This window comes from Hyla sarda, chromosome 11, assembly GCF_029499605.1.
Source record: "Hyla sarda isolate aHylSar1 chromosome 11, aHylSar1.hap1, whole genome shotgun sequence".
Taxonomy (NCBI): domain Eukaryota; kingdom Metazoa; phylum Chordata; class Amphibia; order Anura; family Hylidae; genus Hyla; species Hyla sarda.
Genome location: NC_079199.1, coordinates 43,330,181 through 43,358,137, shown reverse-complemented (window position 1 = coordinate 43,358,137; position 27,957 = coordinate 43,330,181). Strand labels below are relative to the sequence as shown.

General features: G+C 42.1%; 1 protein-coding gene across 3 annotated transcripts in view; it reads right to left on the bottom strand.

The window, feature by feature from the left end:
* PRKCH (protein kinase C eta) overlaps positions 1 to 27,957 on the bottom strand; it is a 185,728-nt gene that overhangs the window by 126,701 nt on the left and 31,070 nt on the right. The window contains exon 1 of one of the 3 annotated variants that reach the window (XM_056545929.1): positions 14,895 to 14,972. The exons of the other annotated variants lie outside the window; for them this stretch is intronic. The gene's annotated coding sequence lies outside the window, so the exon portion shown is untranslated. Of the gene's footprint in view, positions 1 to 14,894; positions 14,973 to 27,957 lie in introns of those variants that run through there. 3 annotated transcript variants of the gene reach the window in all.

Sequence of the window (27,957 nt, the reverse complement as noted above, 5' to 3'; positions counted from 1 at the left end):
AGTGCTTGTAGTAATGGCTGACCTTCTGGAAGTTTCTCCCATCTGCACACAGGATCTTTGGAGCTCAGCCAGAGTGACCACTGGGTTCTTTGTCACCTCTCTTACCAAGGCTAATCTTCCCCGATTACTTCTTTGGTGGGATGGCCAGCTCTAGAGCAGTCCTGGTTGTTCCAACGTTGTTCCATTTAAGAAATATGGAGGCTTCTGAGCTCTTTGTACCATTTTTCCAGACCTGTGCCTCCACACAATCTTTTCTCTGAGCTCTACAGGCAGTTCTTTCCTCCTCACGGACTTTGTTTTCGCTCTGGTATGCATTGTCATCTGGGAGATCTTACCTACATAAACAGGCTTATATATAGGCTTTGTCTTTCAAATCCTGTGCAATCACCGGAATTTACCACAAGTGACTACAATCAAATTTAGCACAAGTGACTCCAAATGAGAGGCTCCCGGAGCAAAATTTCAAGTGTCATAGAAAATGGGTCTGAATACTTCCATCCATGTAAAAGTTAAATTTTTCAGTTTCATTATGGGATAGAGTGCAGAATGATATGGGGGGGGGGGGGGGGGGGGGATTTTTTATTTTTTTTAAATTATTTTATTTATTCATTTTCGCACATGGTCTCAACATAAAACGTGAAGAAAAAGTGAAAGGGTCTGAAAACTTTCCGAATGCATTGTATATCACAATAGAGATTTCTACTGAAAGAAAAGCAATTTCTCCGAGAAACATCCCTGCAGTTTTTAGCACAGTCAGGTTCCTGTTCTGCCGGGCTCACATGTGCATATTAAGTAAACATATAGGTCACGTCTCAGGTGAGTCTTCTGCCAGGCTTTGTTCTTTCACTCCTAGGCTCTGTGCACACCCTGACAATCCCTCTTCCTTCCTACATGTGACAGATTTATATCCTCTCTACAATAGTTATATGATCAGCTATAACAATTAAACCAGGTGAAGTCAGTAACATTGTTCACCTGCTGCCTAATATATCCCACCCCCTGGCAGGGGCCATTGTCACAAGAAAATCTGTCAGTTTTAAAGGGCTACTCCACTGCCCCATCGTCCAGAACGTTTTGTTCCGAACGCTGGGTGCGGGCTGCGGGGGTCGTGACTTCACAGCCACACCCCTCGTGATGTCACGCAACGGCCCCTCAGCGCAAGTCTATGGGAGGGGGCGTGGCATTCGCCACGCCCCCTCCCATAGACTTGCACTGAGGGGGCGTTGCGTGACATCACGAGGGGTGTGGCCGTGAGGTCACAACCCCCGCAGCCTGCACCCAGCATTCATAAAAAAACATTCTGGACGCTGGGGAGGTGGAGTAGCCCTTTAAAACTGACAAATTTGTTGGCACTCAAGTCCTATCCATTCTTCTGATATAGCTGTTTTAGTAATACTTGGATCGTCCACCAAATGTTTGTGGGGAAAATCTTTAAAACGTTGCATAAGAAAGGACCTTACAACCAAGAAACCCTTATGTGCATGCTGGGGTAGTACTACAGTGTCTTACATATACCATGTAATAGAATATAAGCAGACACTTAAAAGGGGTACTCTGCCCCTGGCATCTTATCCCCTATCCAAAGGATAGGGGATAAGATGTTAGATCGCCACGGTCCCGCTGCTGGGATAGAGTTCGCTCTGTGCGTAATGACAGGCGATACAGGGGACGGAGCAGCGTGACGTCATGGCTCCGCCCCTCGTGACATCACGGCCCCTCCCCTTAATGCAAGTCTATGGCAGGATGCGTGACGACCGCCACGCCCCCTTCCCATAGACTTGTATTGACGGGGGCGGGCCGTGACTTCACGAGGGGCGGAGCCGTGACGTAATGATGCTCCGGCCCCTGTATTGCCAGTCATTACGTGCAGAGCGATCTTGCTCTGTGCAGTAATGATGGCGGGGTGCTGCAGCGGCGATCCCTGGGGTCCCCAGCAGCGGGAGCCCGGCGATCTGACATCTTATCCCCTATTCTTTGGATAGGGGATAAGATGTCTAGGGGCGGAGTACCCCTTTAAAGGGTCAACCTTTCATGTTAAAAGCAATTCTAATAAAGCAGAAATAAGCCGGTAATTATAACATTGGGCTGGTACAGGCATAAACTCGTCTAGACCTCTCGCTCTTCACAGACAGGGTCTCTTAGTGAAATAACAGTATACTGAACACTTGTCAGTCAAGTGCATGCTACAACTGGGTGGAAAGCTATTCCGTAAGTACTCCCTCCCAGCCTGTATTAAAGGCCTACTCCGGTGGATGAATCATAGCCATGATAGTTTCTGTGGAGAACAGACACACTTTAGGATCAGCTCCTCGTTCCCATGCTTCAGACAGCAAGACATGATTATACTCAAGTCGGGACATGTCATTTCTTGGCACAACAAAGGAAAGAAATAAAACTTCTGCGGAAAGTACACACATTCCAAAGTTTTCCTCAGACGTCTGTCAACTGGCTAAAAAGTAAAAAACTAATAAGAGATATGGGCTGATATTTATCATTGTCTTTAGACAGTTTTTTGTGTCTACAAAAGGCGCAAAAAAGCGCAAGCAGTGTTTATTTTCGCCTTTTTTGCGCCTTTTGGTTTACACATTTCTGCTGATTTTGAGTTGTAATCCACTGATTTTGGCCATAAACATGATATGGAAGGGTTTTATGAACTGCGCCTTTTTGTGAAAAGGTGCAAAAAAAAGGCGTATAGCCACTGAAAAGTCTCTCAAACTACACCAGCCCAGACTTAAGTTAGCTTTTTGGTGTATGTGAAGAGTAAAATTTAAGAAAATGTTTATCTGCACAAAATTTATCAAATGCTCTGTGACCATTTAATAAATTTGGTGTTCCTACACATCACCAGCACACAAAATAAGGTGTAGAAAAAAAAAAAAAAAAGAAAAAAAATGCCACACTTACACCTACAATGATAAATGCCGGCCATGGGGTAGCATTTATAAGTAGGGTGTAAAAAAGTATTCACAGGGGCCATAGCCACGTAAGGAACTACTGTGTTACCAGAATATACAGCTGATAATGATAAACGTAAAGGGCAACATGAACTATTCAGGGATTGATCGAGCCTTGTGAAGTGTAGATCACAGAGATCAGCATTACTTATCTGTAGCCCGTCTGTCCATGTAAAAGGGGCTCTTACATTTCATCTGCCACATCCTTTTTTCTTGCCCGATGAAGCTGCGCTTGCGTTGTGAAACGCGTTGCACTCTGGACAATAAACTTGTATTTATCTGATCCCGCTGTTGCCATGGTCCTGTCCGCAACGGTTAGATCCTGTTAAACTTGGAAGCTGGTACGATACTTCTTCGTTCTCATGTCTATGGCTACCTTTAAACTGGCGCAACCTTTGGCAGCAAAACATTCCATTTTTATTAACCAAGGTCTCATCCCATGAGTGGTGGTGCAAAAAAAAGCAGCACAAACATTTACAAAATGGCGCACTACCCATATTTAAAAGAGCAACAGTAATAAAAAAACAACATCCCATAAACACCTAAAAAGGACAAACACATATATATGTAGGGGGAGATTTATCAAACCCTGTGCAGAGGAAACATTGACCAGTTGCCCATAGCAACCAATCAGATCGCTTCTTTTATTTTTGAAAAGGCCTCTGAAAAATGAAAGAAGCGATCTGATTGGTTGCTATGGGCAACTGGTCAATGTTTCCTCTGCACAGGTTTTGATAAATCTCCCCACAAATCCAGTCACAGGTTCCCACTCTAACCACACCCTACACCAACCAAACCGTCATCAATAGGAAAACATGGGAAACAAGATAAGGTGAATTTGTGCCTAGTTATGGGAAAATACTGTTATTGTTGCTGCCTTTTACCTTCTTCGCAAAAACATGTCCATAGACAAGTAATGACAAATGAGCTTCTCCGGTAAGTGTATCTGTGTGTAATTCTATGGAAAGAACACCAGCTCATACATCACATGCTGGAGCATGCTGCAAGCACTAAAAAGGTGTAAAAATAGAGGGGTGTGAAAGCCCCATTAAAATGCATGGTGGATATCCTCAAGACCCTGGAAGCAATATATGGAATATAATCAGGTGTAAAAATGTATGCCTCAAACTAGAAATAATATATATAGTTATTTATATTGGACAAACTTAAAAATCAACTTGTTCTATGGACTCATCTATTGCATATTTTCTATCACATTCATCACACAGAGCCCCTCCTAAATGTGGGCCAAAATATCTCAGCTCCTGACGCAAAACAATAGCTACACCCATCCCTGCAACCATAACCTTTACACTGCTGTCACCTGAATGTTCCATACACAGTTTCCACCCATCAGCTGCTACCGGGGTTGGACACCTTCATAATAATAGGATTATGATAACAATATTCATTAATAATATTACAGACTGTAAACAGAATATTTTTTATTTTATTTAACTGTTTATTTATTGTTTTAGCAATACAATTTTCAATTCAGTAACATAGGAAAAGAAAAACAACAAAGAAAGAAAGATCTTGCAGCAGCAAGAATGGAGCACAGAGTTCATTGTCAGAGCGTATGTGCAATAACGCAACAAGAACCTTACATCTAAGTAGCTTTAAGCTATTGCCATGTCTCTATAGGAATTGAGTTGCAGGTTTATAGATTACTGTATTTTTCGCCGTATAAGACGCACTTTTTCTTCCCCAAAGCCGCGGTCCCTGCGTCCATCAACGGCCGGGACCCGCGGCTAATACAGGACATCACCGATCGCGGTGATGCTCTGTATTAACCCTTCAGACGCGGCGATCAAAGCTGACCGCCGCATCTGAAGGGAAAGTGACACTAACCCGTCTGTTCAGTCGGGCTGTTCGGGACCGCCGCGATTTCACCTATTCGGCAGTGCATGGGGGACATTGTGTCTCCTTAGTAATCTGCCTTGCTGTATATAGTGTTTATATATACACAGATACTCTAATAGAAGCAATGCTTCTAATGGGCGTAACCTCTGCATCCTATACATGAGACTGGGCCGCCTCCCCTACTGTACCACCATAGGTCCAACTTAAATGTAAATAATGGATAATAAATCTGCTTGACTTGAATGGAAGTGCTACACCACCTGATAGACTTAACAATACAATCCCATGGAACACCGCTAGATTGGCAGATGTAAGAGGTTCAACCCGAGCCCTGTGGATTATGGCCAGGCCAATTCAAGGTTCAGCACCCCAATGTAAACACTTAACTTCACAAGGTGTGAACTATACAACAAGCTTTAATTAGAGATTTGCAAAAATCTAATAAAAAAAAGGATGTACGATTCGTCCCTCGTGAATGTTATTTGTTTATATTGGAGTGTTGAACTGGAGATTGGCCTGGCAATAATCCACAGTGATCAGGTTAAACCTCCTACTCCAGCTTATATAGCTGTGTATGTATGTATATATGGTGTCTTATGGGGCACATACCTGTTGTGGCTCTGTACAATACAGAACTGTAATGTGGCTGTGTACATGAGCCCTTAGGCAGACTAGAATTTCCCCAAGTGTTTACTTCCTTGTTGTTAGTAGAAAGAAAGAAAAAAGGGGGTTTTCCAAAAAACAACACTGTGTCTGATTGGTGACGGTCAGAGCCCTGGGCATGCACTGGTATTGCATTTAACTCTAAGTTGTAGAATTGGTGATAAATTATGTTGGTTGGAAAAACATAACAGCTGAAAATTGAAGTACATATTAGTAAATAGCATAGTTACAGTGTTAATATGCTAAAAAAAAAAAAAAAAAAGACATACGTCCATCAAGTGCAACCAAGGCAGAAGTTCTTCAAGTGCCTTCTTAAGGAGTTTCCATTAACCATCCGTTATTCTCATGTATTCTTTTCAGAGTGACTGCAGGAGAAAGATATGTAAAGGCTTACCCTGTCAGGCTAGAACTCCACTAAGGTTTTTTTCCAGCGTGAAAAACTGCCAAAGCTTTTTTTTTCCTGGTGTGTGGAACAGTTGGAGGCTCCCTGTTTGAGAAGACAATGCATTATGAATGTCCTAACCCATTTTTCATTTTTTTTTTTTCTCGTTTCAGATCCGTGTATGCAGAGGATTACGGCGGATTCCATGGACTACGTCAAAGATCTGCATTTTTTTTCTTTTAACAAAATTGCTAACGAGGGCTTGTGGGGGAGTGTTTTTTTAAATAAAATATGTGTCGTGTTTTTTAAATTAAAATTTTCAGGCTTAGTATTGGAAGCAGTCTTATTGATTGAATTCATAATGCCAGGGTATAGCGTTAGCTCCAAAAACAGCTAGCGCTAACCCTTAATTATTACCCCACTACCCACCACCACAGGGGTATCGGGAATAACCACTACTAACAGGTCTGGAGCTTCAAAAATGGCGCTCCTGTGCCTAGGCGATAATGAACAGATGTTATTTAGGCTGGGAGGGCCAGTAACAATGGTCATCGCCCACCCTGGTAACAGCAGGTTGTTGCTGTTTGGTTGGTATCTGGCTGAGAATGAAAATATGGGAAATCATACAATTTCTTTTATTTAATTTTTGGGAAAAAAAAAAAAAGTGTGCTCAGCATCATCTGTGCTTCCGGCTGTAACAGCCACGGCACATCTGAGTCCCGATCTCTGCAGGGACAGTTTACAGCACAGCATTATGCTGTGCTGGAAGCTCTAGGGCTGCGGCGGGAAGTAGGGATGCTATGCATTTAAAAAAAATTGAAAACATTTTTTAAAAAACACAGTCTTGGCAAGCTGCGATTTAGCAAAACACCGGGATCAGGGGGGAAAAACGCCAAAAACGCAAAGTGGGTTTGGCATTTTGCATTTACATATTGACACCCTGCTAACATCTGGTGCTGTATTTTTCCCGCGGAAAAATGCCGAGCGGCCGTTTGAGTTTTTTTTTTTTTTTTAGCAAACCGCCCCAAAAAGACTCAATTCTAGCCTAAATGAGAAGACTTACAGCATAAAATTTAGTTTCCTCCCCGTGACAACATAGTACAGATTCAGTGCATGCCCAAAGTATGAGGGCACCAAATGAGAACCAGAAAAGAATCAACCATAATGCAGTACTTCTGTAATGGCTAAAAAATGTGATACTCCGTCCTATGGCCATAAACCCATCTGGGGTATTTAATGTGCTAAAATAGCACTGTTTAAGTGTCACAAAGATGTCAGTTTAACTCATGGATGGCATTGTATCTTAGGGCTATTTTGATCACTGAAAACAATCTCGGACACCTGTGATAATTAGATTGCCAGGTGGACCCAATTTAAGGAAAAACTACTAAACGGTGGGTGTTCCACATTATTAAGCAGACATCATTTTAAAGCAATATGGGGAAGAAAAAGGATCTCTCTGCTGCCGAAAAAAGTGAAATAGTTCAGTGCCTTGAACGAGGCATGAAAACATTAGATATTTAACGAAAACTTAAGCGTGATCAACGCACGATAAGAGATTTGTGGCCGATTCAGAGCACAGACTGGTTTGTCCAGAAAAAGGCACATTGAGGAAAATTTCTGCCAGATCCATGCATCGGATCAAGAAAGCAGCTGCTAAAATACCATTACATTGCAGCAAACAGATATCTGAAGCTGCTGGTGCCTCTGGAGTCCCACAGACATCAAGGTGTAGAGTCCTCCAAAGTCCAACAACTGGGCATAAACTTTCTATTCGGCCACTATTAACCAATGCTCACAAGCAGAAACGGCTGCATTGGGCAGAAAAATACATGAAGACTAATTTTCAAACAGTCCTGTTCACTGACAAGTGCCGTGCAACCCTGGACGGTTCAGAAGGATGGAGTAGTTTGGTTGGTGGATGGCCACCCTGTTCCAACAAGGCTGCAACGTCAGCAAGGCAGTGGTGGAGTCATGTTTTGGGCCGGAATCACAGGAAGAGAGCTGGCTGGTCGCTTTAGGGTTCCCGAAGGTGTAAAGATGACCTCTGCAAAGTATGTGGAGTTTCTGACTGACCACTTTCTTCCCTGGTACAGAAGCAAGAACTACGCTTTCCATGATAAAATCATCTTCATGCATGGCAATGCACCATCTCATGCTGCAAATACCTCTGCATCAATTGCTCCTATGAGGATAAAAGGAGAGAAAGTCATGGTGTTGCTTCCATCCTCCCCTGACCTCAATCCTATTGCGAACCTTTGGAGCATCCTCAAGCAAAAGATCTATGAGGGTGGGAGGCAGTTTACATCCAAACAGCAGCTCTGGGAGGCTATTCTGACATCTTGCAAACAGTAGAAAATGTCCAAAAACTCACATGTTCAATAGATGCAGGACTTGTGAAGCTGCTATCAAATAAGAGGTCCTATGTTAAAATGTAACATGACCTGTTAAAATGTTTCAAAGGATCAAATGTTGTAAAAAATTTGACAACACAAATGACAATTTTCAGAGGGGCATTTATCATTGTAGGTGTAAGTGAAGCATTTTTCTACACTTTTGTGTGCTGGTAATGTGTAGGAGCGTGTAGGAGCACCAAATTTATCAAAGGGTCACAGAGTATTTGATAAACTTTGTGCAGGTCACATTTTCCGAAATTTCTCTCTTCACATACACCAAAAAGCTAAGCTAAGTCTGGGCTGGTATAGTTTTAGAGACTTTTCAGTGGCTTTGTGCCTTTTCACAAAAAGGCGCTGTTCATAAAACCCTTCCATATCATGTGTATTACCAAAATCAGCAGATTGCAACTCAAAATGTGTGAACCAAAAAAGGCGAAAAAGGCGCAAATAAACCCTGCTTGCGCCTTTTTGGCACCTTTTCTAGACACGAAAAACAATCTAAAAGACAATGATAAATGTCGGCCTCTATGTTTAAAAAAAATACTGTTATTAGGAGGTTTGTACAATAAAATTAGAATTTTACTCAGTAGTTGATAACGTGAGAATTATGCTGACTGTTAATTACATTATTTAGGTAAATGAGAAAAATATAATTTACATAATTTGGAAAAGGCTGTAAAGACCAATGCTGAGACTAGTTGATTCAAAGCTTTCCCTCCTGACAAGAGATGAGCGAACTTACAGTAAATTCGATTTGTCACGAACTTCTCGGCTCGGCGGTTGCTGGCTTTTTCTGCATAAATTAGTTCAGTTTTCAGGTGCTCCCGTGGGCTGGGAGTATGAGTACGTCCTTGGTACCGCTCCCGTGATATAACGCAAGGTCCTATGGTGACCCCGCATCACATCATGGCGGGCCCGGCGTCATAGTGAATCCGGGACCCGCCTCTAATAGCGCGCGGCACCGCACGCTATTAACCCTTTAGACACGCGCTCAAAGCTGAGCCACGCGGCTGAAAGTGAAAGTAAAAGTGCCCAGCTAGCTCAGGGAGCTGTTCGGGATCGCCGCGGTATAAATCGGTATAATCGCCGCGGCATCCCGAACAGCTGTACTACAGGAGGAAGTCTCTTACCTTCCTTCCTTCCTGCAGTGAGATCCAGGCTTGAGCAATCAATCGCCGAAAACCCTGATCAATGCATCCCTATGGAGATGCATTGAACACAGTTAAAGATCAGTAAATGCAATGTTATAGCCCCCTATGTGGGCTATAATATTGCAAAAGAAAAGTGTAAAAAAAAAATCATTAACCCTTTGAATTATCCCTTCCCCTAATAAAAGTTTGAATCACCCGGCCTTTCCAATAATAAAAAAAAAAACAGTTTAAATAAAAACAAAAACAAACATATGTGGTATCACCAAGTGCGGAAATGTCCGATTTAAAAAAATATACCACTAATTAAACCGCACGGTCAATGACATACGCGCAAAAAAATTCCAAAGTCCAAAATAGCGTATTTTTGGTCACTTTTTATATCATGAAAAGATGAATAAACCGTGATCAAAAAGTCAAAGCAAAAATGGTACCGACAAAAACTTCAGATCACGGTGCAAAAAATGAACCCTCATAGTGCCCTGAACACGGAAAAATAAAAAAGTAATAGGGGTCAGAAGATGACAATTTTAAACATATACATTTTCCTGCATGTAGTTATGATTTTTTCAGAAGTATAACAAAATCAAACCTATACAATTAGGGTATCATTTTAACCATATGGACCTAGAGAATAAAAATAAGGTGTCATTTTTACCGAAAAATGTACTACGTAGAAACGGAAGCCTGTATTTTTTCAATTTTGTCGCACAATGATTTTTTTTCCCGTTTCGCCGTAGATTTTTGGGGAAAATGACTGATATCATTACAAAGTAGAATTAGTGGCGCAAAAAATAAGCCATAATACAGATTTTTAGGTGCAAAATTTTAAGAGTTATGATTTTTTAAAGGTAAGGAGGAAAAAACGAAAGAGCAAAAACCGAAAAACGCCCGGTCCTTAAGGGGTTAAGTGGGCGTGTTATGAATGGAAAAAAAAAAAAAAGAAAAACCCAGTGAAATAAAAATGACAAGGCGACGTAGGTATTAAAAGTAGCTTTTCACACGGCCACAACCCCAGGCGTGTTCATTTTGCAATCTTCAATTACCTTGACTTTCAGGTAACTTTGCTGGAGCCACAGCCTCACTGTCTATATCTGACACATGATTAACCATAACAGTGTGCCGCCACTCACCGACAGCCATGTGTGTAACTGTGAGTCATCTTGTTGTGCATCACTGATGCAACCATTATGCACGAGTACTGTAAGTTAGATGAAGTGAGAAGCATAAATAGATATTTTGGTCTTAAGCTTCAGGATATGGTAATCCTCTCTGTAGACCTACCAGAGGAGGTTTGACCTTTTTTAACCCCTTAGGGACTGAGCGTTTTTCCACTTTCGTTTTTTCCTCCTCACCTTTTAAAAATCATAACCCTTTCAATTTTGCACCTTAAAAAAATCCATATGGCGGCTTATTTTTTGCGCCACCAATTCTACTTTGTAATGACATCAGTATTCTTTCTACCCAAAAATCTATGGCGAAACAGAAATAAAAATTGTGTGACAAAATTGAAGGAAAAAAAAATGCTATTTCGTAAATTTTGGGGGCTTCCGTTTCTATGCAGTACATTTTTCGGGAGGGAACAATCTACCTCAGTACTTGTGATTAGTGAGGATACATGTGACTGGGCCACCCACCGATCAGCTGGTTCGTTCCTATCCTGTAGATCGGGTATATAATTTTATCTTGAGATAATCCCATTAAGTGGACTAAATCATTCGCAGAGTTAAACAAAAAAGAGCAGCTAAAGCATTTAGTGTACATTTTAAATTGGGCAGCTTGATACTTAAAGGGGTACTTTGGTGGACATTTTTTTTTATATCAACTGTAAATGACTTCAAAAATATTACTCCTTCCACTACTTATCAGCTGCTGTATGCTCCAGAGGAAGTTATTTTCTTTTTGAATTTCTTTCCTGTCTGACCACAGTACTCTCTGCTGACACCTCTATCCATGTCAGGAACTGTCCAGAGCAGGAGAGGTTTGCTATGGGGATTTTCTCCTACTCTGCTCTCTGCTAATAACTCTGTCCATTTTAGGAACAAAGTAGTCAGACAAAAAGGAAATTCAAAATGAATAGAACTTCCTCTGTAGTATACAGTAAAAAAGAAGGCTTAGGGGAGACCTAATAACTATGTATAAAAATATCAGGGGGCAGTACAGAGATCTCTCCAATGATCTATTTATACCCAGGACTGTATTTATAACAAGGGGGCATCCTCTACGTTTAGAGGAAAGAAGTTTTCTACACCAGCACAGACAGGGGTTCTTTACTGTAAGAGCAGTGAGAATGTGGTGGTCATGGTTAACTTGGTAAAAAGAATTTAAAAAAGTAGTTTGGATGCATTTTTGGAGACAACATTACAGGTTATGGATTCTAGATCTATAGGGACAAAAGGTTGATCCAGGGATCTCTTCAGGCAGTGGCCACCTCGAATAGCCAGCATGCGGCGATCACCGCGGCTACCTATTAACCCTTTAGATCGCCGCTGTCAAAGCGGACAGTGGCATCTAAAAGGGACCTGTGAATGCTCCCTGGTGGGTTAGATAGCGCCCCCCCCCCCCTCAGCGTGATCGCGGGGGGCTTGGAATACACTATAGAGGTAGCCGGAGGGCTTACCTCTGCTTCACTGGTGTCCCGTGGCTCTGTCATTGATAGAGCCTGGCTGGACTAGGCTCTATCAATGGAGTTCAATAGAACTCTATTGATCTGTATGAGGAATATCTAATGATTCCTCCTAAAAGTCTAAGTGTAGAAAAAAAAAAAAAGTTTTAATAAAAGTTTAAGACACACATTAACCCCTTCCATGTTAAAAGTTCAAATCATCCTCTTTTCCTATAAAAAAAAAACATGTAAACATAATTATAAACATATTTATATAGTTGCATGTGTAATTGTACGAACTATTAAAATATAACATTATGTATTCCATACGGTAAATGACAAATATAAAAATTGCAATTCTGTGATTTTTTTTTTTTTTTTTTTTATAATATCCCCGAAAAAAAAGTTAAAAAGAGATCTAAAAGTCAATACCAAAATGGTACTGATACAAAAAACAGATTATGACACAAAAAAATGAGCCCTCATACAGCCTGGTATGCAGAAAAAAAATTTAAAATATAAAAATTATTATTATTTTTTTTAAAAGCTACAGTGGTCAAAAAAGGTCTATACAGCGCTCACATCTCTGCACTGTACTCCGGCCAGTGATGTGAATAGAACATCACTCATTCATATTTCCCTCAGAGAGGTGATTGGCTGCAACCATCTGGCCAATCACCTCTCTGGGCGGAAAATATGAATGAGTGATGTTCTATTCACATCACTGGCCGGAGTACAGAGCAGAGATGTGAGCGCTGTATAGAGCCGCTCCACATCTCTGCTATATTATGGACCATCACATCGGGTGTCATGATTGACACCCGGGGCGATATGTCTATTAGTACAGGTACTACTACTCCCATCATGGAACAGTCTGTTCCATGCTGGGAGTAGTAGTAGCCAAAAAAAAAAAAAAAAAAATAGAGAGAAAAAAAAAGTGAAACACACACACACTATTAAAAATGTATTACATTTTTGTTAAATAAATTTTTTACAAATAAATTTTCCAATACTACTGCCTCTTTTTTTTTTTTTCTTGGGTAGCCAACAAATTTTGGGTACCAAAAAAAAAAACTGCCAAGGTGCCGAAAATGCAATTTCCACAAAAATGAAAAAACGCCAGAAAAAACGCCAGACTCAGGAAATTGCACTGCAGTTTTTTTCAGGCGTTTTTTCTTGTTTTTTTTCTCCTGCGATTTTTGGTTTGAAAAAAAATAAAAAATAAGAAACACACAAGTAGAAGTGAAGACTTCTGACAGCAAGTATTTGGGAGAGACAATAGGGAAATAATGTCCCTTATATACAACAGGCTGGCCATACACTTCTGTTTTCTCACGCATATCTTCCCCAACTACACTATAAACATAGGAGCTTAGATTGGCGAGTGAGTAGTGTTTACCCACAAGCTGCCACCATAGAAGATCCTACCATGTGTAACGAACGAAGAAACTGAATTCTTAACCAGACTGGTTGACCTCAAATGACTCTTTTTGGCTGGGATTGGTTGTCCAAATCTAAACTCTTGGATTAAATTGTTCGATAACTTTCTTCATGAGAATGAGTTTATTATGTGAGAACAAACCGAAATAGTTAGAAGTGAAAATAACGTAGGTGATGTTTCCGTATAACTACCTCGAAAGTTCCCTGTGTGGTACCTACGTCAGTGGAAGATTTTTAGAAGTAAAATTATGCTTGCAAACATATTTCAGTAACATCCCAACCCTAACATTTAATAGAACCAAACAGGCTATAAACCTGTATATGACTTAATTAGTACTATATATAATATTTATTTCTATCACTTTATGACCTTACCAAGTATGAAATGAAAAACAACAACGAATATGTGTGGAGGACCTGGGGACACCTGTCAGAAGAGGCTGTCATATCATAAGAAGAAAATGAATAATTACACCAAAATGTGCCAAAACATAGTTGCACATCTGCATAATACCGCATCATAGTGCCCAAATTTTAAAGTCAATGTAATATTGAGCCCAAACAACTGTTGGATATGGTACAAACAAACCATGAAGAGTTAAAAGCCATTCCTTGTTCACATGTTATTGGTGCTATAATACCCCGTCCAGCAAATCATGATATAACAGACCAGGGAAATATGCAGCAGGACAGAACAGAACTAAGTAGCTTGTGACTGACAGGACATAAAAACTCCCCCATCATACAAGGAACCTAAATGTTTTAAGTTTAGGCTTACAGAATATAATGTGATCCTTTTTAGTCATTGAAAAAAATATAGTTCTTAAACAGGGGTGTGGAAATAATAAATAAGTAAAAATACTGCCCAAGGGACTATAACAGAGCCCAATCTACATGTCCCTCATGACGACTACCCCACCAGCACTAGGGAGCATTCAAATGTCCCTTTATACGCCGGATCTAAAGGGTTAATAGCCAGCCGTGGAGATCGGGATTGCCACATGCTGGCTATTAGCGGTGGCCCCCAGCTACTGAAATCAGCTGGGGGCTGCAGAAGGCTTGAGTAGGAAGCCTGCTCCATACTCCCCTCTTAGTGCCGCCGTGCTTGTCGGGGGCTTTCATGTTCAGCCCTTGTTGCCCGAAGCAGGGCTAAAAGACATGAAAAATTCACCTGTCCGGCGCCCGGAAATGCATGTCCCGGGCATCGGGTGATAGGGATTCCACATCCATGACTTAAATATAAGGAATAAAGAAAGACTTAACTCTAGACTTATAATGTAAATATGAACAGCTTTAAAGGGAAGCTGACAGATCAACCCTACTAACCTGAATATACAGGTAGTTCGAGTGGGCGATCCTGAGTTAAAGGAGTTCTCTAAGCTAAAACTTTTAACCCCCGCTGTGCCCGGGCTGTAAAACTATACATAATAAACTTTCACTTACCTTCCTACAATCCCCCGTTGTTCCGATATCGCCGTCCCGTTCTCCAGGTCCCGGTCTCTTCCACTTCCTGCGGGTCGGTGACTTCACTCTGCGCTCAGCCACCCTGTTTAATCAACATTTATCTCCTACTCCTTTATAAGCAGGGCGGTGCTAACGGGACACAGGGGGCAGTGTCAGTGGTGCAGATAGTTTTCAAACCGGTGTCCAGTACATTTAGGAGTTCATTTGCATATTGCAAGATTGTGCTATATCTCGGGAACGGCTCAACTGATTGGGGTAAGTAATACATCGATTTACTCAGGATAACCCACACTAACCACCTGTATATTCCGGTTAGTGGGGCTGATCCATCTGTCAGTTTCCCTTTAAGTAAACTACTAGTCAAGTAATTTAAAGCAATGCAGAATGACACTTATAACTGGTTTCTTAAAGGGAGTTGAAGGAAACTAAAAATCAACAGCATATCTTATCAAACTATAAATCTTTAGTCCCAAAGAACCTTTTTAACACTATTAACATCCTGTAACTAGCTATATTTGGGGGAGACATTGGTATTCTGGTAGAATGACATGCCAATATATGTGGTGGCATACCCATGCAGTGTCAATTGAGCTGAATGAACCTAACAGTCTGCTATTCGCATAGCTAAGATGGAGTCCACCAATTGGACCCTCCTGTTGAGGGGATAAGTTGTAATGTACCAGAGTTCCCCTTTAAGCACAAATTTATGATACATCCCAATGACTGTTGCAGTGTTTAAACACAAATAGATTCTTTTAATTTGTGACTAGTGTTGAACCTCCAAAAAAGCTTAAACGGATGTTATATTGTAGCAAAAACAAAAATCTTTGCCCCTTTTCATGGACTATTCCCTAAGAGTTATGTTCTGCAAATAACCAAAAATTCTACAAAAAAAAATCTAGTTTACAATTAGAAGTAAATAAAAAAATAAAAAGTAGTATCAACAATCAACAACAACAGTTTAGTTAACCTTAGTAAAGTGAAAAAGGTGGTTCCTGTTTGGTAGCTTATGTGGTCTTGCAATAACCCATGATGGTTATACAGAGCTACAGTAGCAAATATACAACAGCTCTGCATACGTGCGCCACCATCATTAACATACACAAAATAAAATTTGTAATTGTAAGCAATTCTGTGAAAGGTCTGTAACTAGAATATTGTGTTAGAGCTGATGCTAAGCAGCAATTTGTGGTTACAAATTCGATTAAATAAGCATTAGGTCCTTTTAAATGCCAGATGAGAGGAGAAACCCTAAGCAGAGAAGAGACACTTTCTATAGTAGGCCGGCTTATGGTATAGCACTAGAATTGAAAATCTACACTTATGTATAATGTGGTTGCCGTAATTGCCATTTGGTACTATATTGTAACATATTACTTTTCCACTATCTAGTAGTCTATAAAATATTACAAAAAAAAGTTAGTGTCCTGATTCAGGCTAGTTTATTGCACTGGTACATAAAGGGGTACTCCACCCCTAAACATCTTATCCCCTATCCAAGGATAGGATGTGTGATCGTAGGGGTCCCACTGCTGGGGACCCCCGCGATCTCTCCTGCAGCCCCCCCCCGAGTAATCAGCTCTCCGGAGCTAGGTTTGCTCCGTGGCTGATGACTCCTGATACAGGGACCGGCGGTTCGTGACGTCACATCCCACCCCTTTAATGCAAGTCTATGGGAGGTGGCGTGAATTACCACGCCCCCTTGGATAGACTTGCATTAAGGGGGTGGGATGTGACATTATGAAGGGGCGGAGCCATGACATCACAAACAGCTGGCTCGTCATTAGCCCAAGGAACAAACTTCGCTCCGGAGAGCTGATGACTCGGGGGGGGGGGGGGGGGGGGGGTGGCGCTGCAGGAGAGATGGCGGGGGTCCACAGCAGCAGGACCCCTGCAATCAGACTGCACTGCAAGTAGTGTCATTTTAAGGCTGGGTTTGTACATTGTAGTTGAGGTACTGCCGCTACGCAGACAAGAATTGGGTTGACATGCTGCCTGGCATCGTTTTCAAGATCATTTTTGGATACTTGTTTTTAAACGTTAAAAGGGGTTATCCAACATAAGGTGACCTTAGTAATTAAGCGTCATACAGTAATGGAAATGCTTACCAAGAATCTGTGCTTGTGTTGTTGGTACATGCCTGTGTCGACACCCCCCAAAATCACATTGCTGGCTTGTTTTGGGGAATTGGCTATTTCCTGTTTCTGTGCCCTTACTTAGACTACAATCCCTAGGAGCCTTTGTTTCAATGCAGGAAAGGACTTTTTCCTTTCCAAACATCAGTCACCCCACTCATTGCATCACAGCCATGCTCCCTTTGATCACATGACCTGCCCTACACACAAGCTGTGTGATGAGAGATGCACACATGTGTGCTGGTAACATCATCAGGGGGCTGGCTTCACATACAACAGACAAAGCAGCTAAGCCCCTTTCACCACCTGACTTGTGATGTATTGTCTCGGGCTGCACAGCAAGCTGGGAAATGTTCAAGACAACACTTATTTTGTAGGCTGGAGAAAATGAACTTCTGGGGAAAAAGAAAGACAAATTTGATACCAGCCACCAAACATAAGTAAGTGGTGTGAATTACTAACTAGACTAACTTTGCTTCCCGTCTCACATTCAAAAATCCTGAAATCCTGGAATACCCCTTAAACTGTTGTTCACCTGCAGATTTGTGCGACCATTAAAGGTTTATTCATAAATGGCCATACCATGCTGTTTGGTGCAATGTGTGAACACAACCTAATTTAAGAAATAAAACATAGAAATCTGGTTGCCAGATCCTTGAGAAAAAAATAAAAATATAAAAAAAGGGGTAAATAAATAAAAATCACCCAACTACCAAAATCTTATTTATCTTTCAGAATACTGAGTCATGACCCACATTGTCCTTTGAAAACTAACATCTAACAGAAGGAGCATCTAGATATGGCAGATCGTGACCGAAACCAGTGCATGCTGGATATTCTCACAATCTAAAGAAAACAGGTCAAAAACCCTCAAAGCGTGAACTCCTAACACACAAGTTTTGTATTGCACTGCTATAAGGGGTATCGAAAACACCATGGGGGAGTTTTATCAAAACCTGTGAAGAGGAGAAGTCGACCAGTTGCCCATAGCAACCAATCAGATCGCTTCTTTAATTTTTCACAGGTCTCTAAAAATGAAAGAAGCGATCTGATTGGTTGCTATGGGCAACTGGTAGTGCAGGCCGATATGACCAAAAATGAGTATCACAGTATATATTTTTTTTTTACATTGAGACTTGCATTGAGGTGGCGTAGCGGAACTAAATGGGCTTTTGGAACTAAATGATCTGAACACTGGGGCAGTGGAGAACCCTTTTTAATAGATGTAACAAACAACCCTACAGCCTCCAGCTGTTGCAAAACTACAACTCCCAGTATGGTGGACTATATAGTAGTGTATAGTATAGGTCAGTGTTTCCCAACTAGGGGTGCCTCCAGCTGTTGCAAAACTACTACTCCCAGCATGTCCGGGCATGCGGGGAGTTGTAGTTTTGCAACAGCTGGAGGGCCTCAACAGCTGGAGGGTCTACTGTAGGTATAGTATATTATACAGACCCCTGTCCATCCCAGAACTCTGACTCACCTTCCCAGTTGCTGCAGGGACCGTCCGGGGAGGCCATCCATCCTTCCTGTAGTGTCCGGGCTGTCCTTCTCCGAGGGTCCTCTTCTCCACTCCGGGCAGGCTCCAGCCTAGTAAAGCTGCATAGACGCCGCTGCGCAGTGACGTCCGTGCGCAACGACGCACCTAACATCACGGCGTAGCGGCGTCTATGCAGTGTACTAGGTCGGAGCCTGCCGGGAGTGGAGAAGAGGACGCTCGGAGAAGGACAGCCTGGACCGGTTCACCCTCCACCCGGAATGCCGCCGGACACTACAGGAAGGATGGATGGCCCGGACCACCCCCATTACGGGTAAGTTTAATTTTTTTTTATTGACCTCAGAGGGTGGGGGAGGGGCCCGACCGGTATAGCGGTATGGGCAAAAATCCATACCATGGGGAAAAAAAAAAAAAAACGGTGTCCGGTTCATAACGGTATACCGCCCAGCAGTAGCAACTGGACAACTTTTCCTCTGCACAGGTTTTGATAAATTTCCCCCCATGTTCCAAAAGGCATGCAGATCTAAAACTGACATTTTAACAAGAGAAAATAGGAGAATTGCGAATCGGCACTAAATAGGAGACTGCGACACCTGCCTTCTGCTTATTAGGCTTTAAACCACAGAGAATGAAATTTAAAGCATTCCGCTTGATTCCGTTACTTCTGTTGGATACACGAATATACATAGATTCCCAATGGAGGAGTCCTCATCTACGTTTTAATGCTGTCGTGAACAGAATTAACCTTATTATGTTATATGAGAAGATCTCTGCCATTAGGGAGGATTCAGTGGAACATTTCGAGGAGGTATGGGAACCGTGGCTCTCATCAGCGCATTGTCCCAGCATGGGGTCCTCATCTATAGTTAGCCCCTGGTCACCCCTTTAGAAGTTAAAATTATTCAAATTCTAAGTGTAAATATGTATATAATGTATACTTTCCTTGTTGTGGTGTCGCAGGACCTGCGGGTCACGTGATGTGTTCCAGAATTCTATGGTTTTCTAGTTAAGGATGTTTGGAGGTAGTCAGGTGATCACCCACCATGCATTGTAACAGTGAGTGACAGCTGACATTGGACCAATCCAAAACGGCCCTGCCCATATAAGGGAGCGGCGGCCATTAATCTCTCTCTTGTTCCTGCACTGCTGATGAGGACGGATCTGCGCAGCTGTCATCAGCACTTGCTAGGCCCAAGCCTTGCGGCCATCTCTCAAAAACTTTGAGTTACTTCAATCCCTGTTAACTCCGCAAGATCACTGGACCTAAATACTCCCCTAAATCCAGCGGATCTCTGCAAGAAATCCTAATTCTAATAATTTCTGGCTAACTCAATGGTCCTCAGCATCTGTCAATCACTGCCGTCCTGAATAGAGACTTTGTTAATAAGACTGTTGCTGTTATTGGATGTACCGCAAATACTTCAGTAAAGTTTCACGCAAGTTCAAGTTCCTCTTTGCTGTGGACATTCAGTCATTTATGCACGCACCTATTGTTTCTGGGAAGGGTGGCGATAGGCCGAAGATTTACCTCAGCGTATTAAGCCTCACCCTGGCGTCACGAGTGACAAGGGTTAAATTAACCCCTCATATACCAACACAGCAACACCCCATCTACACAACACCCCAAGGCAGTTACCACACACACATATATACACACACACACACACACTCTCTTCTGGTCATTCACTACTGCTCCAGAGCCCACTTCAGACGTGAATAAGTGCAAGAGGAAGTGTACATGACCGCTAAGGCCAGTGACTGCGAACAGGGACCCCCATGCACAGAGAACAGTGACGCAACCTGGACACTTCCTCCAAGTCCTGGAGAACCCCTTTAACCAGTGGTCTCAAACTGTGGCCCTCCAGATGTTGCATAATTTCAACTCCGAGCATGCCTGGACAGCCGTTGGCTGTCTGGGCATGCAGGGAGTTGAAGTTTTGCAACATCTGGTGGGCCATAGTTTGAGACCACTGCCTCTAACAATGGAAGCGTTCTGTTATGGTCAATCTGGATAAAAGAATGTCACCATGCAATATTCCAACCGACAAGGTGAACAAATTTACATGGTTATATCATACAAACTGCACCACTCTTCCTATAGGTTTTGATAAATCTCCCCCATTATGCACAAATGACACTTTGGGACTTTCGTTTCCACACCCCTTGAATTATTTTATCAAAACTCCTTAGAATGAAGTCAAATTTGCTTTGACTTTTGCTGTCAAAAGCTCACAGCAAATGACGCGTTTCGGCACAAAGCCTTATTCAGACTGGCATACCAGTCTGAATTAGGCTTTGTGCCGAAATGCATCATTTGCTGTGAGCTGTATACATGTATGTGAACAAACACTGATTGGATTGCAGAAGACAAGTCGAGAGTGGCGGGATTTATTTCATGTGTTCTGCGTGGTGCACGCGAACCGTAATGGAAATGGAACAAGAGTGCCAACTCTCTTTCCTGAGCCACGATATATCAAATGCGACCATATAAAATGTTGCACATTTCTGTGTCAATTCACTCCAGCACAGAAGAGTAAGAGACACTTTAAAAATTACTTCAATGTAAACTATTTCTTTAAAACGCGTGCAATGTTGATAAATTTGGCACAGGCAAATGACCTCCAACCAGCAAAACAGTGAAAAATCACAGTAAAATACACAAACCAAAATAATTATATCTATACAAATAGGTCTTAAGCATTGAAGCTAATTTTATTAATAGAAAACAATTTAGAGCCTTAAAAAATAAAAACGTGTTTATTTCCATAGCATAACATTGAGGTCATGTGGGAGAATGGATAGTCAGCAATCAAGTGACCATCATTCCCCAAAGCTAAAGTGAATTACTTTTCTTAGAAATACACTTCTAAGAAATTACAAGATACAATCTAATTTTATTATAGCAGAAAATTTTACAAAGCACGCAGTTTCTTATTAGCATTAAAGTGCATGAGCCATAGTCGCTAGTAGGCAATGTTTAGTACACTAAAGCCAATGGGCCTGCTAAAAGTGCGCCACATAATATGTCACCATAGTTTTTTTTGCAGGTAACCCAGGGTATACTGGCCAAGTAAACAAAAAAACCAGAGGTGAAAGTGGCCCTATGCCCCATTTATTGTTTTATATTGAGTGTAAATATAAATCATGATTCTGGTCGTAGAGGCATACACTGCAGAAAGGGGAAAGTAAATTCAGTTTGCCATTCACTGTCCCACATGATCAGGGCTCAAATCCTGCAGGAACGCATAGGAGTGGAGTTCCTGAAATCTTAGGTTCCCACACTTTTTTCTCCCCCTAGACTTCACCCCTACACAGCATACATTGGCAAAATCAATTAAACTAGTTAACTGGCCATTTATACACTTACATGCCACAGTCAATAGTGATGGAAGCATCTAGTTGGTCAAGCACACTTTCGGCACCATAGGTTGCAATTAGAGATGAGCAAACTTCCAGTAATTCAATTTGTCACGAACTTCTCGGCTCGTTAGTTGATGACTTTAGCCTGCATAAATTAGTTCAGCTTTCAGGTGCTCCGGTGGGCTGGAAAAGGTGGATAAAGTCCTAGGAGTTGCAATGGCAGTTGGCCTGAAAAAGGCCTGCCATGATGACATCTTTCATATTATCATGGTCAGGCACTACAATCTTGGTAGACTTTAAAAGGTGTAAAAAAAAAGAATGGATGTATATTAGAGATATGTTGTAGTACAACATAAAAAAAAGGTTCAAGACCGTGCCCATTTAATAATATTTCCTAAAAAAAAAAAAAAAAAACAATACATTCTTGCCATAAAAATACACTTTCTTGTAGGGTATGGGTGGCGGTGGTCTGGTACACATGCCCATGGCAAGTTCAACAAACAGGACCTTCACTAAATTAACATTAAAGGATATGGACCACTGGACTAATCTAATAAATTGGTCTGAGCATCAGCTGCAGGAAAAGTTATAGCCAAACGTATAGGTATATTGCTGTGTAAGCTATTGAGGGTTTTTCATTCTGCAAATTGTGGGGGTCATCAATCACACATTGACATTGTCCTCTTCTGCCATTTCAGCTCCTACAGACAGAACATAAAAAACTAACTTATTTCCACAGCATATCATGGAGATCATAAGGAAGAATTTAGATGGTCAGCTATTAGCAAAGCTCTCAGAGGTATCAGAATGCCAAAAGTATACACCTACAGTAAGTACATAATCAGTCAAACATCCCCTGCTCCTGCACTGCGGCCCAAACAGGCAGATTTGCCAATTACAAGGAAGCTAATGCTATGGAGCTATGATGGCAACTATTATGGTTAACCTCCCCCACCAGTTTTCCTTAATAACAAATACAGTAGAACCTCTTTGAGAAGAAAACCCATAGTTGCATTGTATTGTCATCTTCATTAAAAGAAGAAAAACTACCACAAGAGGACATAGTTTTAAATTAGAGGGGCAAAGAAGTATTACTTTACTGAGAGAGTAGTGGAAGCATGGAATAGCCTTCCTGCAGAAGTGGTCGCTGCAAATACAGTGAAGGAGTTTAAAGGGGAACTCCGGCGCTAAGACATCTTATCTCCTATCCAAAGGATAGGGGATAAGATGCCTGATTGCGGGGGTCCCCGTGATCTTCCACACTGCACCCCGCTTCCTCAATGCAAGCCTATGGAGGGGGCGTGACACGCCCCCTCCATAGGCTTGCATTGAGGGGGCGGAGCGTGATGTCACATGGGAACGGAGCTGTGACGTCACTATGCTCCGTCCCTGTGATCGCCAGTAATCCGACCCGGAGCGAGCACGCTTCGGGGGTTGATTCTAACAGGGTGCGGCGTGGAAGATCACAGGGGTCCATAGCGGCGGGACCCCCGCGATCAGGCATCTTATCCCCTATCCTTTGGATAGGGGATAAGATGTCTTAGCGCCGGAGTACCCCTTTAACCATGCAACAGGGCCAGAGACTATTGATAGGATTCAGATTATTGGGCAGACTAGATGGGCCAAATGGTTCTTATATGCCGACACATTCTATGCTTCTATGGTTATGGCCTTCTCAAAGATGTAGAATGTATGCATAATGTAGAGTGCACTAAAAATGTCTCCCTTTAAATTTGGTCTGGATAAGAGGGTGGTCTTTTGAAGAGGTTTCACTGTACAACAAAGAAACCGCTATAGAGATTTTTTTTAACAAGCTGGAAGAAAGAAGCGACTCACAGACTTTACTGTTTATTTCTAGATTCCCAGGGCAGATGCTCTTTAAGAATATGTGAACGTAGCAGAAATAAAAAAAAATAAAAAAAAAATAAAAAAATATAAAAAAAATTATCTGGGAAATCAAAACGGAGTTAACCTGCCAAGTGACTGTATAACCCAGATTCCTGCATTTACAGGTTCAAGTGACATATCACTGTGTAAAAACCTCTTCCAATGAGCGCATATAATGATCTGCAGAGAAGCCTGACAGAAAAACACCATCTGCACGTGGAGTTCACACAACCATATTTCTCTAATTACTTCTTTCTTCCATGCCAAAGCACCCCCATTGTTTTGGTGTTAAATAAGCCAATGTAAAGAGGAATATTTCTTGTTTCGTGTCCTGTGTGCTGCACTTCCCCTTGCGTAATGAGAGATTTGCAGCGTCTATCACGGTTATTGTCAGATGGTAAGCGGAAAAGCACTACATCCGCATTTACTCACTGACCTCCCTATAAAAGAGGTTTCCGTGCATATGCACATTGTGAGAAATGAATGGCTAGAGAGGACTGGATGTCAGAAGAATCGTCATCTGCCAGTGACAGGGCAGACGTTTGTGAAGACGGAACAGATGTTACTATATGACGTCACTAAGGGACAAGGTGCAAAGTTTCCTCCGGCTTTACCGGATTCCAACAAGTTGTTATAGTAAGGGTGGGTTCACACCACGATTTTCTATACAGTTTTTGGATGCTTGTTTTTTTTTTTTGTTTTTTTTAAACCGTATGCAACCGTACAGCAAACCGTGGCAATAGACTTAACATTCAAAACCGTATGCACCATATTGCATACGGTTGTCTCCGTTTTTCACACCACACAGTTTTTTACTTTTTTTTTCAGGACAGAAAACCGTGGTCTACCACGGTTTTTTGGTCCAGGTGAAAAACCGTATTGACCCGCATACGTTTTTTTTTACATGGGAGTCAATGGGAACCGTACAGAACTGTATGTGCGTACATTAACATCCAGTTTTTACCATACAGTTTTTGACTTTGCACAGTTTTGTTTTCTTGGAATTTCAATCAAACAAGTGATAATGGAGTGAAAAGTTCAAAACGTACACTTTTTTTCGTAAAAAACTTATGCAACCGGACATCACTTTTCAAACCGTATACGGATAAAACAGATGAAACTTTGTACACACGTTTTGATACAGTTTAGTCAGGTTTTGAGGAATCCGTTTTTTTAATCAAAAACCTGGAAAAAAAAAAAAAAACTATTGCAAAGACATGGTGTGAACCTACCCCAAAGGCTATTTTCACACAAGCATAATACAGTATTTTTCTGCGCCGGGGCTTGTTTTGTATGTTACTTACAGATTTTGACATGGACTTCAGTGCATACATGGACAACAGCGCAGGACGGTGCAGGAACCAGCAGTAGCGCGGACCCGGGGAACAGGTAATTATAAAACCCGGGATGGGGGAGGCAATGGGGCAGCCGTCGTCTCTGGGCATTATTGACAAATCAGCAAGGTAATTGCTGATACCGATAATGTCCAAAATTGTGAATATCGGCCAAACCGATAATCAGTCGATCCCTACTGTATACTACAGATATACTACAGAGAAATGTGTTAAGTTCTTTCCAGTCTGACCACAGTGCTCTCTGTTGACACCTCTGTCCATGTCAAGAACTGTCCAGAGAAGGAGAGGGTTTTCTATGGGGATATGCTTCTAATCTGGACAGTCCTTGACATGGACAGAGGTGTCTGCAGAGAGCACCGTTGTCAGACTGGCAAAGACGACACAATTTTCCCTGGAGCATACAGCAGCTGATAAGTACCTGAAGGCTTCAGATTTTGAAATAGAAGTAATTTAAAAATCTGTTTAACTTTCTGGAACCAGTTGATTGGAAAACATTTGTTTTCCACCGGAGTTCCCCTTTAAAGAAATCTGTTCAGAAAGCAAGTGACAACTACCAATGGCAATGCTCTGACATGCCAAGTAATATTGAAATATCTAGACAAAGGGAAACATAACCAGTAGCTACATTTTTACAAAAGTACAATGCTTTTTACCTGTATAAAGAGTCTTCAGCAGTGCCAACACACACATACTAAATAATCACAAGGGGAAGTTAAGAGAAACCTCCTACTGAACAACATGGAAAATATAACAGAAATAAAAAAAATAAAATAAAAAATTTCCCCATACAGAAATAGTTAAACAGAATAAAACATAAATATGCTTATAAAAGAATATATTTAGGTAATAAAGATATGTTAAAAAAAATATATATAACATCTGCTATTTCAAGTAGTGTTGGTCAATTAGGTGACTATTGAGAAACCAATGGCTGTGGCGATTAGCCAATAGGATTTGAAAAAGGTACATTGTACTGCTCTTTACAACTAAAGCATCCTGTGTTGTCATAAACATTGGAGAACTAAGGTGGCTGCAGTGGGCCAAAACGTTTTGCTCAGGGAAAAGCAACTTCAGAGTTCGAACAAATAACTGCTTAAAGGGGTACTCCGGCCCTAAGACATCTTATTCCCTATCCAAAGCATAAGGGATAAGATGTCTGATTGTGGGGGTCCTGCCGCTGGGAAACCCCACAAACTCTCATGCAGTACCCCTATCATCAGCCTCATGGAGCAAAGGTAGTGTCTGAAGACTAACGACCACGGGGCCGGAGCATTGTGAGGTCACAACTCCACCCCCTTGTGACATCACGCCCGCCCCCTCAATGCATGCCTATGTGAGTGCCACCACGCCCCTCGCATAGACTTGCATTGAGGAAGCAGGACACGATGTCACAAGGGGGCGGAGCCATGTAGTCACGATACTCCGGCCCCATGAGTCATAAGACATGGAGCGATCTTCGCTCCATGAGGCTGATGATGGGGTGCTGCATGAGAGATTGTGGGAGTCCCAAGCTACGGGACCCCCGCGATCAGACATCTTATGGCTTAGGGCCGAAGTACCATTTAAAGGGGTACTCCACTGGCCAGCGTTCCGAACAATTATTTCCGGACGCTGTGTGCGCCCTGGGGGGGGGGGGATGGGGGGAGGATGGGGGTCGGCCATGCCACCTCATGATGTCACGCCACGCCCCCTCAATTCAAGTCTATAGGAGGGGGCGTGACCATGCCCCCTCCCATATACTTGCACTGAGGGGGAATGGCCATGATGTCATGAGCGGGCATGACCGTGACATCACGAGCCTCCACCTCACATCTCCAGTCATCCAGCACAGAGCGAAGTTCGCTCCGTGCACCATATGTCTGGGGTGCCGCAACCGAGATCGCGGGGGTCCCAAGTGGTGGGCCCACAGCGATCAGACATGTTATTCCCCTATACTTTGGATAGGGGATAGATGTCTAGGGGCAGAGTACCCCTTTAATATCCAATATATTGACTAAAAAGAGTAACATAGTTCATACGGTTGAAAAAAGACCAGAGTCCACCAAGTTCAACCTATATCCCTAATCAGTCCCTACTGAGTTGATCCAGAAGAAGGCAAAAAAAACCTCATACTAGAGGTAAAAATTCCTTTCCGATTTTAAATATGGCAGTCAGAAAAAATCCCTGGATCAACGTTCTGTCCCTAGCAATGTTATTACTCTCAAAAAAATGCAGATCCAGACCCCTTTTGAACTCTTTTAGAGAGTTCACCATGACCACCTCCTCAGGCAGAGAGGATGGTGTAGAGGATGCCCCCTTGTTATAGATACAGTCCTGGGTATAAATAGATCATGGGGGAGATCTCTGTACTGCCTCCGGATATATTTATACATAGTTATTAGGTCTCCCCTAAGCCTTTTTTCTAAACTAAAATAACCCTAATTCTGATCTTTCTGGGTATTGTAGTCCTCCCATTCCCCGTATTACCCTGGTTGCCCGTCTTTGAACCCTCTCCAGCTCCACTATATCTTCCTTGTACACTGGTGCCCAGTACTGTACACAGTATTCTATGTGTGGTCTGACTAGTGATTTGTACAGCGGTAGAATTATTTCCTTGTCGTGGGCATCTATGCCCCTATTGATGCGCCCCATGATTTTATTTACCTTGGCAGCAGCTGCCCGACACTGGTCACTACAGCTAAATTTACTGATAACTAAAGACTCCCAAGTCCTTTTCAATGTCAGTCGTCCCAAGTGTGCTCCCATTTAATACATAGTCCCAGCCCGGATTCTTCCTCCCCATGTGCATTACCTTACATTTATTAGTG